The 19,152-nt window shown below is 44.1% G+C and overlaps 1 long non-coding RNA gene across 1 annotated transcript; it reads left to right on the plus strand.

The window, feature by feature from the left end:
* Positions 1-563: 563 nt before the first annotated feature.
* On the plus strand, positions 564-14,731 carry LOC140623049 (uncharacterized). The gene is made up of 2 exons (XR_012022726.1): positions 564-7,441; positions 9,826-14,731. It is a non-coding gene; the product is annotated as an uncharacterized lncRNA (long non-coding RNA).
* Positions 14,732-19,152: the final 4,421 nt, after the last annotated feature.

Raw genomic sequence — 19,152 nt, forward strand, 5'->3', positions numbered from 1 at the left:
CTTTTTGAAGCGGTTTTGCTTTTTTTTTTTTTTTTTTTTTTTGCAAATTTTCTCTGTTGTTCATGCTGTCAGAGACTGTCTCTGCCATTAGTATGCACCAGAGGTTGGCTCTTCACACAGCAAACACTTAGCCTGGTTGCTTGTGTGGTGTATGTGTTAGGAATTGAGGTTACAACTCAACTGTACATAACAGTAAAAATTGTTGATCTGGATAAGGAATTTGAGATGCTGGAAATCCTGAAGTGCTTTTGAAATGATTAAAGAGGGATCCCTGGGTGGCGCAGCGGTTTGGCGCCTGCCTTTGGCCCAGGGCGCGATCCTGGAGACCCGGGATCGAATCCCACATCGGGCTCCCGGTGCATGGAGCCTGCTTCTCCCTCTGCCTGTGTCTCTGCCTCTCTCTCTCTCTCTGTGACTATCATAAATAAATAAAAAAATTAAAAAAAAAAAGAAATGATTAAAGATCGAATTAGGTCTGGTTAAATTTTTGCATAACATTTTTCAAAATACACTGTGCAAGGGGTACGTGGGTAGTTCAGTTAACTAGCTGCCTTCTGCTCAGGGTCCTGGGATCCAGCCCCATGTCAGGCTCCCCGCTCACAGGGAACCTGCTTTTCCCTCTCCCTCCCTGCTGTGCTCTCTCTCTCTCTCTTTCTCTCTCTCTCTCTCAAATAAATAAATAAATAAATAAATAAATAAATAAATTTTAAAAACATACAGTGTGCAAAACTCTAATTCTTTAAGCTATTTAACAGGGTAGCCTATATTAGGGTTTCTTTGGTCAAATAGATCTAGAAGAATTGATGTAAGTCAAGGCTTCTCAAACTCTCTGTGATGAAGGACCAATTTTTCTTTGATTTCCAATTTGTCTCAGACCATTTTTTTTAATAAAATACAAGAAAAACAAATTACCAAGTAAATGAAATAAAAAGGCACACAAAAAGACACTCTTTAATAATTAGGGTCAACAAGCATTACATTACTCTGTCAAATTTCTCTAAAGTTTCTAAATGCTTACGCAGTTCATTTCAGGATTTATTATAGGCCAGTAAGAAAACAACCCAACAAGCAACAGTCAGCAGACCAACTCTATAGACCCTGTTCAAGTTTAAACAAAATTTAAAGTTTTGTTACTGAAGTACTTCTCAGACATTTTAATATATTAATGAGCATTGTCAATATCTAAGAGGTAGATTCCAAGTGCAACATTTAGGACATTTCCCCCCATTAAATAAGAGTGTAGAACTTCTTCTTTTGGTTAGTTGGTTTTACCAGTCTATTCTATGAAAGCCGTGTTCCATGGGACATACTTTGAGAAAAGCTGTTTTGTTAAATTTTAATCCTTAGAGCACCTGGGTGGCCCAGTCGATTAAGCGTCTGACTCTTGATTTCGGCTCAGGTCATGATCTCAGGGCTGTGAGATGGAGCCCGGGGTCAGGCTCAGTGTGAGATTCTCCCTCTCCATCTGCCCCTCCAGCTTAGGGTTTCTCTCTCTCTCAAATAAACAAATCTTTATTTTTTTCTTCAAATAAACAAATCTTTAAAAAAAATTCTAATTCTCTAAAAATTATAGCTCCATGCAAGTTATATAGGTTAATGTTCACTATATAGCATAGTTGTATTTCCAGACAATTCCAAATTTCCTAGAGATAGACAGATGGGTGGATGGGTAGATGGGAAAGAAGGAAGAAAGGAAGGAAGGCATGGTATTTATCTTGTATACTGTAGTCGCTTAATTATGTAACTGATAGTAACAACCTAAGGGCTAAAAAATTTTTGGAGGTTGCTTCTATCTTAAGGCAATTTGCTTTCCCCAGTATCTTCTTGTGACTTCAAAAACCAGCAAGGACTCCTTTCATAAAATAAAATGATATTGCACAATTGTTTGCTGAGGCCTCAAGCTCCTTTCCCAGAGCACAGTGCTCTCATCTCACAGAGCTCAGGATGGAGCTGACGGTATGGTGAAATGCCTGAAAGACAGTGTTCCTAAGGTTTTGTTGTAGGACCTAGCTTAGAAAAGTTAACACAGTATTCATCTAAACTCAGCACTCAGTAGGTCAACCAAGAACCAACAGCATCAGCCTCTCCTGGGAGCTTGGGGGAAATGCAGACTGTCAGGTCCCACCCCAGACTTACTACTGACTCAGGCTCTACTTTCACCAGATTCATGGGAGATTTTTTTGCACCTTAAAGTTCAAAGAGCCTGGATCTAACTGTGTGCTTTGCACATACAATTGTGAATAAATATTCATTACTCAGTCTTAAGGGATTCTGTTAAATCAAATTGAGGCTGGTTAGGGTGCAAGCCAGTGAATTTAGAGAGGTGGGGGGAATGCAGAAAGAGACCCTGAGGGTGAGCAGAGATAATTCATCTGTTCCTTCTATGTAGAATTGGATTACTCTTTATGATTTTTCTTCAATTTGATTTTTAAATGGAACCATTATGACTCTGATCTAAGGGGCTCCGAGTCATCAACCAAAGTGTGCTAAGAACTAAGAAGGCACCTCTCCTTTAACATTTTTCTTGGGGTTTTTTGTGGGGGAAGAGGGAGATGGACAAAGAAATTTCCAAATTTCCCAGGTCAGGGGTCCTCAGCTGGTGGTCTGTGACCTGGATCTGGTGTATCAGGAGATGTCAGGTCTTCAGCATCCAAGTAGCCTGGGTTCTAGTCTAGATTCTGCAGTTTCCAGCTATGTGGTTTTAGACACGTAATGGTTTTAATCTCTGAAAGTCCTCATTTCCTCTTTCATAAAATGAGAGCACTGATACTTATAATATCCTCAGGAGTAGTTGAGAGATATCAAGACTTGAAAGCACCTCCTTTGGGGGAGCCAATGTGAATACCTTTCTCAGGCCTAGTGTTCCAGGGAGTCTCAGCCCAATCAGTCCTCCACATCCCCGCGATCCTACCCTATTCCCTCCCAACCTCCCCAGCTTGGTGACCAGCGGCTTGACAAATATACATTGAGCACCTTGGGTAAGCCAGGCAAATAAATGAGTGACAGAGCCTTCCCTGGGATGGCTTCATCCAATAAGAGATTCCTACTGAGTTCAGTGATTCTGAGAGTTCTAGATTTCACAGGTCATTAAAATTTCAAAAATAATTTAGGACATTGATAAAGGATTGCCAACTTTTTTTTTTTTTGCTATTTTTAAGAAAATGGCTCTCTTCATTTCCTAAAAGAAAAATCTATTTTAATACCATAAAGTAGGACATTATGAAAGATAATCCTTTTATATTGAATAAATTTGACTCTTTGAAAATATTGCACTGTCTTTTTTTTTTTTTTTTTTTTTACTTCAGTATGAATAGATAAAACCTCTTCACAGACCTGTGCTATTTGGTAACCACTCTCTCTCAAAACCCTAGAAGGCTAAGGAAATAGGTTTTGTCTAGAAGTTGCTTAAAGTTGCCAGAAAGTCCTGAGGTTTGCTGACCAGACCCAAAGCCCCACCTCCATTCCCTGACCTCCTCTGGCTGATGGAAATGTTAGTTGAGAAGCTGTAATAGGATATGACAGCAGAAAGGTTGGATTTACTACCCCAGGCATCCCCAATGCAAATATTGTTTTATTTGTGTGAAACAAAGCCTTCTTTGGGCCTTGGCTACTGCTGGGCTTTAGGAGGAGGCTGAAGGGGCTAGCAGATGGGAGTAGAAATGCAATTAGTTAATGCAATTGTGTTATTTAATGCACTTAGCAAATATATGTGTTTTTAAAAGAACTGAAAGGAGCTACATCCAAATGTAGGCAGATGTTATCGCTAGTTGGCTGGGATTATGGTTTATTTTTGTACACTTTGGATTTTTCAATATTTTCCACACTTTCCCTAAGAAGATACATCATTTATATAATAAGAAAAAAGTTTATCTTGAAAATATAAATACATAAAAATTTTGAACCATGGGAATGGGGTTTCATACCCAGATGTAATGTGCCTGCATGAAATAAACTAAGCACCACTGTATACCCTTTTGTACCTTTTGAATTTTGTGTCTGAAGCATGTGTTATCTATTAAAATAATAATTGATCTAGAAAGAGTGCAGAAGGCTGGAGGAGTTCCTACACATAAGGCTTACATAATTTTCTATGCTTTCCACCTCAATGCAACCCCATCCCACCCCCATCCCATCTTTGGCCTTGGGGGTGGGGGCTTCTCCCATGGCCACCCGACTGGTTAGCAGATGCTATCTAATTAGGTATGAAAGAAGATGTGGTCATTGCCCGGCTTGATTGCTACAATAAGGATCGCAAATCATGAATCCAAACAAAGACCACTTCAAAAATCCAGTGCCTACCAAAAACATGGTGCCATATGAGAAACTGAGATGAAAAAGAAAAAAATAAAGATGAGCTGTGTGAAATCAGACTTTGGGTGGACAGAATTCTGTGGTCTTCTGGGACCTGTCTCGGGTCTTTGAGGTAGGATGAACATCTTACTCATTAGTAAATATTTGAGATGAAAGCTTTTTTCACTCACCTCCTAATTATCATTTTTCCAAAGCATCTGCTTCTGGGAGAAGATTAATTAGTTGGCTATTCCTAAAGGATGGATTTGGCGAGATCAAAGGACCTCAAAATGTAATGGAGAGAGAACTAAACTGTGGAAATTTTCTCTTTGGAGGAATGAAGATCAAAATTCATTTGGGGAGTGTCACAGTGAACAAGATTTGCTCTGTTCTTCTTTCTTTTCTTTCAGAAAATAAAAGCTCCTGCCAGGATGCAAATATTTAACTTATACTGCATTTTATTAGCCTTCTCTTTGTAGGGCTGCCACTTAAAATTTTTCTCTTTCCCTCATTGGGTAAACACATCAAAGAGGTGTTTATCTAAGACTATGTACAGAGACCTATGAAGTACTCTGCATGGAAAATGAAGGAAAAAACTCAAGGATGGTTTCCTTATGTTCACTCAGACATCTCCCCATTTGATTTTTTTCTTGTAGATTTAAACAAGTCAACCAACAAATTGATGTTGATAAATTGTGCGAATTTATGTCTGTGCAAAGACATGTTGGCTTGCCAATATCCTTGTCCCTCACCTGCCATGAAACTCTACTTCTCTACAGCTTTTCACTTCTTTTTAGAAAGGTCACTGCTCTAGGCTGTGCCATCCCATCTATGCCTGAATATCTCTGCCATCCCCAGAATTCATACATCAAAACCTAGTCCCCAAAGGTAATGGTGTTAGGAGGTGGAAGTTGATGAGATCATGAAGACAGAGCCCTCAGAAAGGAAGTGTCCTCATAAAACAGACTCCAGAGAGTTCCCTTACCCCTTCCACTGTGTGAGGACACGGTGAGAAGACAGCCATCTATGAACCAGAAAGCTGGTTCTCAACAGACACCGAATCTTCCAGCACCTTGATTTTGGACTTCCTGGCCTCAAGAACCATGAAAAATAAATGTCTGTTGTTTATAAGCCATGCAGGCTGCGGTATTGTTACAGTGCTCCAATAGGACTAAGACAGTCCTTGTACCTTTGAGTTTTAATTTGATGACTAAATATATTTGGTAGAAACTTTAGAAAATGTAGATTAGCAAAGAGGAAATTTTAAATTATTCATAAGTCTCACACTCAAAGAAACTGCTATTAGCCTTTCATTATTTAATCTACCCTTCCAGCCTTTTCCTCGCCACATACTTTTCTACACAGTCAACTCTTACAGTTCGCACTCTTTTCTATTTTGTTTCTTCCCCCTCTTTGCTTTTCCACAACACCGCTCTGTAGGATGAGAAGAAAACAACTCTGTTCTGACTGAGGTGGGTGTTGAGATGGTTCTGATAACACATGCCAATCATATTTCATCCAAGAATTGCTCTACACTTAGCTAAGTGTGTTCATAGACGTTGCTTTTCGAAATGGCTAATGGCTAATGGTTGCTCTGCTCTACACCCTAGACATGTACCTAGAGGTGATCTGGACACTGTAGACGGGCCTCTGCCTGGGCCCCTGGGACCAACTAATGGATCTGTAGCAGCTTCTGGCCTTGGAATTGGCCCTGATTTAGTTCACTGGCTCACTTCAGGAAACACTGCTTTTCATACCATCCCCCCAGCAGTGAATAAAGACACATGGGATGTTGGCCTCTTGGATTCAGAATCAAAGGGCAAGGGCTACCTCATCCTTCCCCTCCTCAGCCTTACCTCCTTGGCTCCCCCTCCACACACCCACACTGGGTCATTTCCAAGACTGTGCTGTTGATTGTTCAACTTATCAGCACTTGCAGTTGGGGAGAAATTGGGTCCCCCAGGAGCTGAAATCTGCCCTAACTGCTTCAGCCTCAGGTTATGGGGGGAAAAGCCACCACAGAAATGTTTCCCTTAGTGAAGTGTGCAGAGCCTGCAATGGCAAAAAGTCAGGGGGACGTTGGGACAGCCCGGGAACGATGTGCTACAAAGACGCAGGGTGTGTGGAGATGTATTCGAATGAAGCCCAAATGCAACACCAGGACCTGTTAAGCCAAGACTGATACTAATATCAAGAGGAATGTTTAAAAAGTTAGGAACTGTGCTTTCCCTGCAGCATTTCCCACTCTGGCTGACCACCAGAATCACCTGACATACTTTTTTAAAACTCCAGCCATATTGTTAAGATTCTACAGACCTGGGAATAGATCTGGGCAAGGGCATTTAGTATTTACTTATTTCTCATTTTGAACTGCTTTAGGGAGGTGTTGCATGCTTTTTCTTCCATTTTTCTTTCTTTTTCTTAAGTTAAGCAAAACTGACCATTACCAATGATTTATTTATTAAACTGACCATTTTTTAAAAATTGGGTATTAACTCAGACAACACCAGTTCAAACTGATTTGTTTGCTTACAGCAGCAGTTCTCAGACCTGGTTGCACCTCAGAATCACCTGGAAGGCTTTTAGAAATCCTGATGCCCGGCTCTACCTACCTCCCTTCAATTCTATCAGAATTTCTGGGGCAGGTGGTGGGCTGAAGTGTCAGCTTCTCAAAGGTCCCTGAACAATTCCAAGGTCAGACCAGGCTGAGGATCGCTGGGTGAGACCCAGCTGAAAGGATGCTGGCCCACCAGTGTGCCAGGTGTGCTTACTGCCAAGCTCTCGGGGTACGCTGGAGAATCCAAACACTGATACCCACTCAAAGAAGAAAGCCCACGCGTGGCCTCTGCTCACCGCCAGGTAATCAGTGTACCCAAAGTAGGCACATGGGGAAGCATCACTGCTTCCAGACTTCTGGCAGGTTTTCCTGCTCTCCTCTCCCCTCCCATCACTCCTCACCCTACAACTGACTACCAACCACCTCCCACATGTGAGTAAACAATCTGCATGCAAGAGGAATGCCTCTCAGCTATTCTCTGACACGGGTTTCACTGGCATACGTCTTGACCTTCATGTGATTTACCAACAGTACGCCACCAAAAATGGAGTGCTTTAGAGTAATTATCTCTTTGTCTTCCCACAAGTTTTTGAGGTAAGTACTCTAATCATTTCTAATCTATTGGGTTTTTTTTTAAAGATTTTATTTTATTTATTCATGAGACACACACATACACACAGAGAGACGGAGACACAGGCAGAGGGAGAAGCAGGCTGTATGCAGGGAGACCAATGTGGGATTCGATCCCTGGTCTCCAGGATCACACCTCTGGCTGAAGGTGGTGCTAAACCGCGGAGCCACCTGGGCTGCCCAAGTTTCTAATCTATTGTTGAGGAAGCAGAAGCTTAGAGAAGGTGCAGGCCACATGCCCATCCTCTGCCCTGCTTCCTTGACTCTGGGGCTGGGACCCTGCAAAGTTCCTTTCTGCTTTGCCCTGACAGGCTCTGCCTGGGGGTGCCCTTCTTGTTGCCTCCAGCCTCGTCAGCATCCTCCAGGCAATGGCCCTTCACTTCAGGAATCTGGGTTCCTGCTCTGTGAGTTCCTTCCTTCCAGCTTCTAGATCCTGAGAACTGCAGCTCCCTCTCTCCCTAGCCCAATGCAAGGTTGGGGATGGGGGTCAGGGGAGGGGGTGGGGCGGTAGCTGCCCTTGCACTTCTACTCTGGGGTTATTCTGCATTGCCTTCTGGCATTTACCGTCCTCCCACACTGATGCAGCCAATTCCCTGTCTTAAATTCTCTCTGGTAAGATAGCCAGTGGGTTTCTATTTTCCTGACAAATAAATTAAATAATTCCTCAAGGACATGCTGCAGGAAGTGGCAGACTTGGGACCCAAACCTAACTCCGTCTGACTCTGGAAGGCCCACTCTCCCTACCTCCTAAGAGCTTCGTGGTAGCGGGCGTAGGCCTCTGAGAGAAGAGAGACTTACCTGGCCTGAATTTTAAGAACTCCTCTTTCAAAAAGTGAAAAATGTCTTTGTACCCATGAAAAACAAATAACTTTAAGGACAAAATGACTACTGGTGTGTGAAATGGAAAAATTTATGGTACATTCCAAAAGTGTCTGAGGGTGATTACTTTTAGTGCTAATTAAAGTCCTGGATCCTTGAAGTAAGAGTACTTTATCTAGGCTAGCACCATCAACAGAATGAAGTTGAATTTCCATATTTTAAGAGATAATTCATAATTTCATATGAACGAATGTATCTGTAGAATATTCCAGGTTGTAATTAGTAGTCTACAGGGGAAATATCTTTGTGAAATATGTAATGCATATCATGCAGCTTATCTAGTCCACACCCAGTTCATATAGTCTAGAATATGGGGAATCTGGTAGAGCTCAAGCTTTGTATCATCTGGATCCGGACTGGGAGCTCAATTCCATCCTCCCAGAGAGTGTTTCTTCCTTTATAAACACTTCATAGTATTACAAGTGAGACCTATGAATAAACAGTGGCTAACACAGAGAAGTCACTGGATGTATTTAATCTCACACACACACACACACACACACACACACACACCAGGATAACCAAATGCTAGTGGAAAGTACAAAAAGGAACATTGAATAAATGAAGCGTTCTGTGTACAGGAAAAGGAGATAAATTATTCTAGAGATGACAACTCTTGATCAAATAAATGTAGACATTTAATGCAACCCGAATCAAAATTTCAAGGGGTTCCTACAGTATGTGGTAATATCGTATTTTTTATGATTAAAAGCAGTGTAAGAATTTTAAAAAGCATTAGCCAAGATAGAAAATATACAAAGTAGAAAGAAAAAGTCCTCTCTAAATCCATGTGCCAGAGGTAACCACTGTTAAGAGAATGGCACATGCTCTTTTAGACTTTTTTCTGTCTATACAAATATGCCCATAAACTCCATGTTCTGTGGCTAGTATCGTGGGAGGGGTTTGTTTAGTCTGCAGCCATAGGCTTAGTGCTGGGCATTAAGCACATATGCAGCATCCAGAACTATGTGTGAGAGCCCTGGGTGTGAGGAGGGAACCCATAAACCTAGGAGACTGCACACACATACACACATATCACACACACAGCATGTCTGGCAAGTGGGCATGCCTGGATACTGGGAGGAAAGCCATCAGTCACCAGCGTGGGGCCAGGTTTTGGCTTTCCTGTTCCACTAATAAAAGCCAATGCTCACTAAGTCTACAGGTTCATTTGTCTGCAGAGCCCAAGTAGGAATTTTGGGATAATATTTTCCTCTAAATATATTGGGTGCCAGTGTCACATATGCTCCCAATAAGCCTTACCACTGTCTAGATCAAGGTCCTGGTGAGGAAGAAAAGGCATGTGCCACAGGTAAATAAATGTGTTTAGCGAAAGAGCTGTCTTCAAAGGTGTGGCCAGGCTACAGGGAGAATGGTGAGGGTAGTGGTGGTGGTGCAGGGCTTTATTTTTCTTTCATACTGCTTCTTGCTCTCATTCTCCTTTCTTTCTACTCCTCTTTCTCCCTCAGCCCTCTCCTGCAGCCTTCTGCACAGGGATTGAATTTGTTGAGTCAAATACTTACCTGATGTAACTCCAAGGCACCTTAGAGCTACCTTATTGGTATCCTTTTCAACTCTCCCTCTACTCCTTGGTTCTGGAGAAGCTCTGGATTTAAGCTTTGTAGACCTGATTCTCTGACTCCTCCCTACCAGGTTAGTGGAGATCTGAAGCTGCCTGTCTGAGCCTCCTGGAGCCTAGAGCACCAGCATGCCTGACTCAGGTTATGAATGTTATGCGATAGTGCTCTCGGCCTGCTGGATCCAGTGACAAGCTAACACTTGGGTAACCTTGCACGCTTGGCTGGGGTGAGAGCCCAGAGCTGCCTCTCAGGGTTTGAACCTACTGGTGCCTGTGGACCCCAGACTCTTTCCCCACCAGTGCCCTGCAGACCTGCATCTCCCCCAGCACCACAGAGGCTTTTATCGGAAGGCAGCCATGGACTGTCACCTGCTTATCCTGCTCACATTCACACAGAAGGTTAAAGAAGCCTGTGAGTTTGGCCTGGATCTTCATGAGCCCTGCTGCCTTAGCATATGGCCAATACTTTGTCTGATTACAGCTTCCTCTGATTGGCTTTAGATATGTGATTCCAGGTCCAAGAGCAGCTAGAATGAATTTTATCATCCTCCATCTTAGCTAGCTGCCTTGACGAAGAAGATTCCATTGGAAGGGATGCCACTGAGTTACCTGGACAGGCCTCCTGCCAATGCTGTGTACACCACAACCAGTTTCCACTCTAAGATCCCCTTGTTCCTTGTTTTGATTGTTCAAATCTCATTAAATGAGTAGAAATTGCTTCACCCACTACTCGTCAATTGGTCAAGAACTTGGGACCCTGTTTCGCTCTTTATCCTCTGAAAAATGCCATCCAAAGCCAACCCCAGACACACAATAAGTCAATGAACTCACTCACCATTCAGCAGAATCCTGTGAATTTTCCAGAGTCCTCAGACGCATTCTGTCTCTGTAACTTTTCCTTAAATGAATCTAACTCCTGCCACCTCCTCACTTCACTCCCCACGCCACCTCTGCATCCCACAAAAGCTTCTCTTTCCTGGAAGCATCTGATGTGCCCATCACCTGCTCTGACTCTCATCATAGCACCTCAGAAGTGGCTGCCACTGTAGCTTTTGTCCACTTTGGTTCTCCTATCGGTTCCATCACCTTGCTTGTGGATCTGCCTCCCCCGCTAAAACTAATCCAACTTTCCCATATGCCCTTTGCCTAGAGTCACCAATTGCTAAAATTTTGTCTCATTCTGCTTTCTACATATATATGAACATTTTGCTGAACCACTGGAGAGTCAGTTAAAGACATCTTACACCTTTACTTTGGAATACACCAGAGAGTATCTTAACAAGGATGTTTTCTTATAAGCATAATATAATTAACAAATTGAAGAAGTTTATTATCAATATAAATACCATTGTTTAACATATGGAGGATATTCAAATGTTATTGATTGTCTCAGTAATGTCCTTTGTAGCATTTTTTCCTGATCCTGGTTGGTTCCAATTTAAGGTCCTCATCACATTTATATGTGTGTCTTTCTGAGTTTTCGGTATTCCAGAGCAGTTCTTGGTCTTTTTCTTTCATGACAGTAACATTTTTTGAAGAGCACAGGCAGTTGTTTTGTAGACTGTTCCTCAATTTGTGTTTGTCTGATATTTTATGGTTAGATTCAGCTTAGGGCAAGTTGGCAGGAATTCTCCAGAAGTGACGGAGCTTCTCAACGTGCTTAACACTGACAGGAGTAGTTTTGGAGAAATTATATTTTCTTCCTATAGTTCCTCTTCCCCCATTTGAACAGGTAGGAGACTCTGAGCCTTACTGCAGGGAGATGTGAGGCAGGGCAGGAAGTGGTAGTAATCTCTAGGCACCCCTTCCCATTTTTTATTTCCAAAATCATGTGTTCATTGAGAAGAAATGGGGAAATTTGAAGGAAGAGGCAAAAAAGACAGAAGGACTTGCCTTAGACTCATAGAAAACTCAGGATAGAAGGGTTTGAGATTCCCAATAAAGAGACAGAACCAGTGTCCTGCTCCGTGGAAGATTCTAGAGCATGGCAGGAGCTCAGAGGGAAGCATTGCATGGTGCCCAAGGAGGCTGACTCCCAGGCCTGTGCCCTGGGCTTGTCAAAGACTCCCCACATCCAAGTAGGGGAGGGACCGGCAGGGCAGACAGACCTGAAGACATGATACAGACTAGAACAGCAGGAGCCTGCTGACTATACCTGGTGGAGGCGGGGTGGGGAGGACCTCACCCCAAGAATGACCCAGAACCTTCGTCCTACCCTGGAAAAGTGGCACAGCCCTAGGAACGACTGGTCAGCAGGAAGTAGACTTTGAAGTAGAAGTAAGTTTATTTAAGAAAAGCAAAGGATTGTAATATTTCTCCTACGCCTGAGTTTGTAGCTGAGATTCAGGCCTGGTGGACACTCTCTCCCTACCCCAGCTCCTCTAACAGATGTGAACCTAGCTCTCTGCTCTCAAGGACCTTTTCTCTTGAAACCACTCCCCTACTTTCTCCTCCCTTCCCTACAGCTTCCTCTTGGTTTATCTCCTGTGCTCCTCCTCCTTTCAAAGAATCCTGCTTCTCCTTACGGTCAGTCACTGGGTGGGTCATTGGTCGTCTATCTCTGTCCATCCATTGCTGAATGGAGCCCATGCTCTGGATCTGCAGACAAAGTAGAAGGGGAAAGAAGCCCTCAAGGTGTCTGTATTAGCTATCTATGCTGTGTAACAAGTTACCCCCAAACTCAGAGGCTTACAATACCTATTATTTCACAGTTTGTATATACATCAGGAATTCAAGTGTGCCTTAGCTCGGTCTTCTATAATCAAGGGGTCAACCAGAGCAGCAGATGTCTCAAGACTCAGCTGGGAAGGTGTCTGCTTCAAAGCTCATTCATAATAAGGCTGTTGGCAAGATTCAGTTACTCGTGGGCTATTGGCCAGTGGCCAGATTTAGTTTCCTGCCACACAGACCATAGGGCAGATTACAAGTGGTAGCTAGTGTCATCATAGCCAGCAAGTGAGATGAGCCAGACAGAGAGGGTACTAGCAAGATGGAAGTCATCGCCTTTTGTAACCTATCCTTGGAAGAGGCATCTTTATAGCATGCTAGTTGTGAGAAGTAAGCCCAGCTTCATGACAAAAATAAAGAAAGTAATTTCTATTCAGGTAACACCAAACTTCTAGTCCAAACAAAATTTGAATTTTTAAAACTTATCAAATTCATCTTATCAAGTTAGAGTGCATTGTCGAATCTACCTCGACTCCAGTGTGTGCTCTTAAGCTAGAGCATGAAATCCGATTTTCTCATGACTGTGCTACAAGGCCAGTCCTATGCCATGCAGTGAAATGGCAAATGTGTTTGATAATCTGGCCACCACTTTTCTTCCTTAGCTGGCCTCTCTCTTCCACTCCTTGCCTCTGTATCCCCTCCATGCCTCCGTTCTCCTTCTGAAAGTCTTCTTGAGATAGGCTCTGAGGTGCACTGGGGTGACCTGACACCCAGCTGGGCCCCTCGTTGGCCCTCAGGTCCTCACCCATTGGTCTGTGAACAGTGGAGGAAGCTTCCCGCAGGTGGCCCTCCTCCTGGTCTGATATTTCTTCCACTCTGCACTTCCTCACTTTGCTGCCCAGGTTGATGCTATACCTGGGCCCTTTGTCCTACCCACAGCATCCAGCTTTTGGACAGTTTAACTTGCATCCATGTTAGTAGAGTCCAGTCAAGAAGTCAGCACCTCGTCCACATGTTTTGTGCAGAGAGGAATTTCATGCAGCCATCCAATGGCGACAGTCTTGAGGGGAATGGGAGATACCAGGGAAAGGGGATGGCCCAGCTGTCAGGATGCTGGAGCCCACATGCCCTGGCTGCTGGACCACTGGAAGCTTCACCACTGCTGCTAACAGGGCTGTAGGCCATGCAGCCTACACTCCTGCAGCTGCTGTTGCTTCCAGAGGCCCTCGCATGGGCAGGAGACGGTGTCGGCCACTTGCTTCTGCTCTGGGCTCCACTGTGACTCTCAGAGACAGACTCTCACCAGAAGCAGCTTGCAGGAGAGTCTGGGAAATGTAGTCTGAACACTAGCCTCCCCCACCCCGATCGCTGGCGTCCCCAGCTCTGCCAGGCCAGGTGCTCCAGGAAGGGCAGGATTGGAGCTGAGGGCCCCACGCAGAGCCACACTGGACCCCTCCAGATGTAGGACCTGCCATCTGGGCCCCGGCCTCTTGCCTGAGCGGCTAAGAGAACAGTCAGGCAGCCTGTCACCTGCAGAGGGTGTAAATGTTAACAGAAGCCACACCTGCGCAGGTGTGGGCAGGCTCTGGCCCCGTAGGTGCTCTGTGCATGGAAAGGCTGGCCTTGCTCGGGGACGTGTCATCTGTAGGCATCCATAGCCGGGAAATGCTAGGCTTTCGTTTCATTTCTGTAGCAGCCATTCAGTGTGGCTTCCTTCCATTTTTTTTTCTTTTTCTTTTTTCTTCCTTTTTGCTTCCTTCCATTTTTTCAATTTTGAGTCACTCTATATTTCCTAGGAGATATGGTAGAAATGTTTCACTCTGGCATTACATAAAACAGGAAATTGCATTTCGTAGCGTTTTATTATCTCTGGTTCCCATTTGCTCCTGGTGCTCTTCTAAGTCAAATGTCTGTCTTTGAGCAAGTGGCAAATTTAGCAATGATTCAGAAATATTTATTGGAAGTCTGCTACGTCTGCTACTGGCCTGACACCGGATAAGGAATTAAAGAATCAAGAATTTAAAAAGAAAAGGAAAGAAAAAATGACCTCATGTTTAGTTGTGTTACAGTTTTGTTAAAACATGAGGCTACGTACCTACAACTTCAGAAAACAAATAGATGGGGGGGGGGGGGAAGAAAGAAAGCAAATCGATGGAGTCTATTCCACGGTGTGATACTCTGTGGTCCACACTGAGGATCCCAGGTCAGGAAAGTTTCTCTCTAAAGAAGGGATGGTATTATGGAAGGCAAGGAAGAGGAAGGGGTGAGTGCCGAGAGCTGAGAAAGCAAAGGAAAGAAAGGCACAGACACACTGGTGGGTGGGCGGTGAGATTGCTTCACTGCAGCGGAAAATACAAGTCCTATTACTGAGGATCTTGAACATCAGCTTGAGGAAATTGAACTTGATTCTAGAGTTGCCAAAACGTGGCCATGGAAACAACGAAGATTATAAATCATATCATCATTCTGATTTTATAGAACAAAACATACAAGCAGCCTGAAAGATGTAATATTTCAATAAATGCAGCTCTAAAGTACTAATTGTAGTCCTATAAGCCTAATAATTACATCTCTATAAAATGAGGTATTCGATTAGAAGTATTTTGGGTGCCTGGGTGGCTCATTGGGTAAACGTCTGCCTTTGGCTCAGGTCATGATCTCAGAGCTGTTTGATCAAGCCCCACATCCCACATCAGGCTCCCTGCTCAGCGAGGAGCCTGCTTCTCTCTCTCCCTCTGCCTACTGCTCCCCCTGGCTGTGCTCACTCTCTCATATAAGTAAAGAAGATCTTTAAAAACTATATTTTATCTTACATCTCGATATGTTTTTTCCTCCTAAAATATAAGGTATAACTACCCCTGCATTCTGATCCATTTGATCCCTGAGTCTGGAAGTGAGTTTAGATGGAGAGGCATGCTATGATAGCTAAATCTACTTAATTCCTGCATTTCTGAGTTAGAATAGCAAAGAATTTGAGCCCAATGCAAAAGATAAGCCTAGTCAGTCCCTGAATTTGTACAGTGTTAGGAGAGCAAGGGAGCTCTGGACCAGATTTTCCAGAGTTCCCTCTTCCATTTCCACCCCTATTCTCCTGCTGTTTCCGCAGGCCTGATCCAAGCTGCCTGAATAAACACCCAAGGCCGCAATCCAGGTCAGCATCTCCTACCACCTGCTCTCGGGTAAGGAAGCTGCTCATCAAGCCTTGAAGCCTCCTCCCACCCTCGTTCTAGTATTTAACTTTGAGAACGTATCCTCTAGTGGCCGACCTCTGCAGTACCCCGTGTGCAAATAGGATGCCCCTGGAAGGCTGACTTTTGGAGGCACCTTGCCATGGCTGCACTTGGTTTTCTGAGAGAGGTAGGAGATGAAATGAAGAAGTTGGCTTCAGCCACATTGCAAAGGAGTTTGTGGGTAGTCTAAGGACATTGCTCTTTGTTGCTCAGATCAGATATTTGTTCGGTTAACAAATATTTTCGAGTAGTGGAGGAAATGACCAGTTCTCAATTTTATAGACAAGGCTCGACTTAAGTATTTGGGTAACTATTGTAAGATAAATGATGCTGATAATGCAAGTAGCTAGCTTAAGAAATAAAAATAAAAAACCAATGAAAACTTCTCCGTATGTGCCAGGCTCAGGGCGAAACTGAAGGAAGGTACTGCATCATTCTTGGCCAAGCTGAGGGACACAAGTCCAGAAACTGCATGCCTGTGCTCCTCACTGTCCACTCAGGACACAGCTTCCCCCACACGTTGATACAGGGAAAATCTATTAAAGTGAAGGTCAAGGACAACCAGAAAGGAAAGAAAACAGGAAGTTATCACCGAAAGACATCTCCAGAAGAGAAGTGTATTGGTTAGGATTAAGTCTGGCTTAGAATGAGAATTCCAACACAACAGTGGCTTCAAATGACAAAAGGGTTTCCTGTGTTTGTTTTGTTTTTTCTTTTTTCTTTTTTTTTAAGATTTTATTTATTTATTCATGAGAGACACACAGAGAGGCAGAAACATAGGCAGAGGGAGAAGCAGGCTCCCTGCGGGGGGCCTAATGCGGGACTTGATCCCAGGACCCCAGGATCATGACCTGAGCCAAAGGCGCCCCTTGTTTTTTCTTTCTTACGCTAATGTCCAGAGGTAAGCAATTTAGGCCAAGAGTGGTGGCTCCTTTCCTCAAAGTCCTAGGGATCCAGCCTACTTGCAGATCACTGTTTGCCAACCCTAGGAAGTGGTTCATATCTTCATGATCCAAAATAGGTTCTAGAACTCCAGCTATCTCCCAGGCACAGGGGAGAGTAGAGAGCCAAGGCGGGGTGAAGAACACCTGCTACGTGTTTTTAAGGAAGTATTCTGGAAGCTGGTCCTGCTCTTTGGCTTACAGGTCCTTGTCCAGGACTTAATGACATCATCTCATTAGATGAAGGCAGGCTGGAAAGTTTTGGAATGAAGCGATGAAGTGTGTTTGCTGGGAGAAGACGACGGGTCTCTTGGAATCCCAGCTGATAACTTTATCTTCTTATTTTTTCTGCCCCAACTCCCTCTGTCAGCTGCTTCATTGTGTCCAAAACCTACATTGTCCAATACTCCACAACCTACCCCTTCCACTGTGGTCTGCAGCTCCATGGAAGCCTTGCCAGTCTTCATGTACTGGCAGGGGCTCAGGGTCAGAGGGTTCGTCCTTACTGACAGCCCTGGCCAGGACTACGCAGAAGCTTTTAGCATAAGCCCTTATGCTCCGCCCCCCAACAAGGATTGGCAAACATGTCCTGTAAAGGATCAGATAGTAAATATTTTTGGTTTTGCTGCCATATATTCTCCATTACAGCTGTAAGTCTGCACTGTAGAGCGAAAGTAACCACAGGCCGTATGCAAATGACTGAGCATGGTACATTTCAATAAGACCTTGTTTTTGGACACTGAAATTTATTTTTTATTTATTTTTAAAAAAAGATTTACTTATAGGGGATCCCTGGGTGGCGGAGCGGTTTAACGCCTGCCTTTGGCCCAGGGCGCGATCCTGGAGACCCGGGATCGAATCCCACGTCGGGCTCCTGGTGCATGGAGCCTGCTTCAAACCCTCTCTCTCTCTCTCTCTCTCTGTGACTATCATAAAAAAAAAAAAAAAAAAAAAAAAGATTTACTTATTTATTTTAGAGAGAGCGAGAGCATGGGAGCCAGGGGATAGGCAGAGGGAGAGGGAGAGGGAGAGAATCTCAAGCTGAGTCCCCATTGAATATGAAGCCAGATGCAGAACCCAGGACTCTGAGATCGTGACCTGAGATGAAATCAAGAATCAGCCGCTTAACCAACTGAGCCACCCAGGCGCCCTGACACTGAAATTTAAATTACATAATGTTGTCACATGTCATGAAACATTATTATTCTTTTTTTTTTTTTAATCATGAGAGACACCCAGAGAGAGAGGGAGGCAGAGACATAGGCAGAGGGAGAAGCAGGCTCCATGCAGGGAGCCTGACGCGGGACTCGATCCCAGGTCTCCAGGATCACGCCCTGGGCTGAAGGCGGCGCTAAACCACGGACCCACCCGGGCCACCCACATTATTATTCTTTTGATTGTTTTTCAACCATTTAAAAATGTGAAAACTGTTCCTATCTCACAGGCCATAATGCAAACATGAGGGGTTCAATTTGGCCCACTGACTGTGGTTTATCAACCTCTGCCTTAAAAGATGAAGATGTAGGATAGTTATAAATTACTACACATATAAGTGATATTATTTATACCTAGTGCTGGCACTGAGCTAAACCAGATAACAATCCTCATGGTAGCCCCATGATAACCTGTCTTATGAATCTGATTTTATAGATGAAGAAACTGAGGCCCAGAGAGGCTAACTAACTTGCCCAAGGTCACCCAGCTAGCAAGAGATTCAGGCCCACCCAGAGGCTGTGTCAAACCATGGTGCTTTGTGTAACTGACAAGCCTGTGGTGCCTCCGTGAGGTGACGGGAAAGGATGGAAAGTACAAGCAAGGGGACCCCTGGGTGGCTCAGTGGTTGAGGGCTCAGGCGTGATCCCCAGATGTGGGATCAGGTCCCGCATCAGGCTCCCTTTGAAGAGCCTGCATCTCCTTCTGCCTGTGTCTCTGCCTCTCTCTGTCTGTCTCTCATGAATAAGTAAATAAATAAATCTTTAAAAAAAAAAAGAAAGTACAAGCAGGGAACATCCTGCAGCATCACTCATTGGCCACATGCTGCAAGGGGACACAGAGGCAAATGCCTGCCAGGCAGACTGTAGTGGGTAAGAGTAGATTCTAGGGTCAGAGACCTGGGTTCAAATCCTCCCCCACCCTCTGTTAGCTGTGTGGACTTAGGCAAAAGGGACAGGACTTCACAAAACCTTAGTTCTCTTGGCTAAAAAACGGGCATAATGACATTACCTGTTTCGTGGAGTTGCTGGGTAGGTCGTATATGAAGGGCTTAGCCTGTTGTAGGCACAGGGTCACCACCATATGGTCAAACACAGGTCTGGGGAGTTTACTGTAGGATAAAGCAAGCACAAGCTGTGTCTCCACCAGGAGGAGGTAGGAGCACAG

Source organism: Canis lupus, chromosome 32, assembly GCF_048164855.1.
Source record: "Canis lupus baileyi chromosome 32, mCanLup2.hap1, whole genome shotgun sequence".
Classification (NCBI taxonomy): domain Eukaryota; kingdom Metazoa; phylum Chordata; class Mammalia; order Carnivora; family Canidae; genus Canis; species Canis lupus.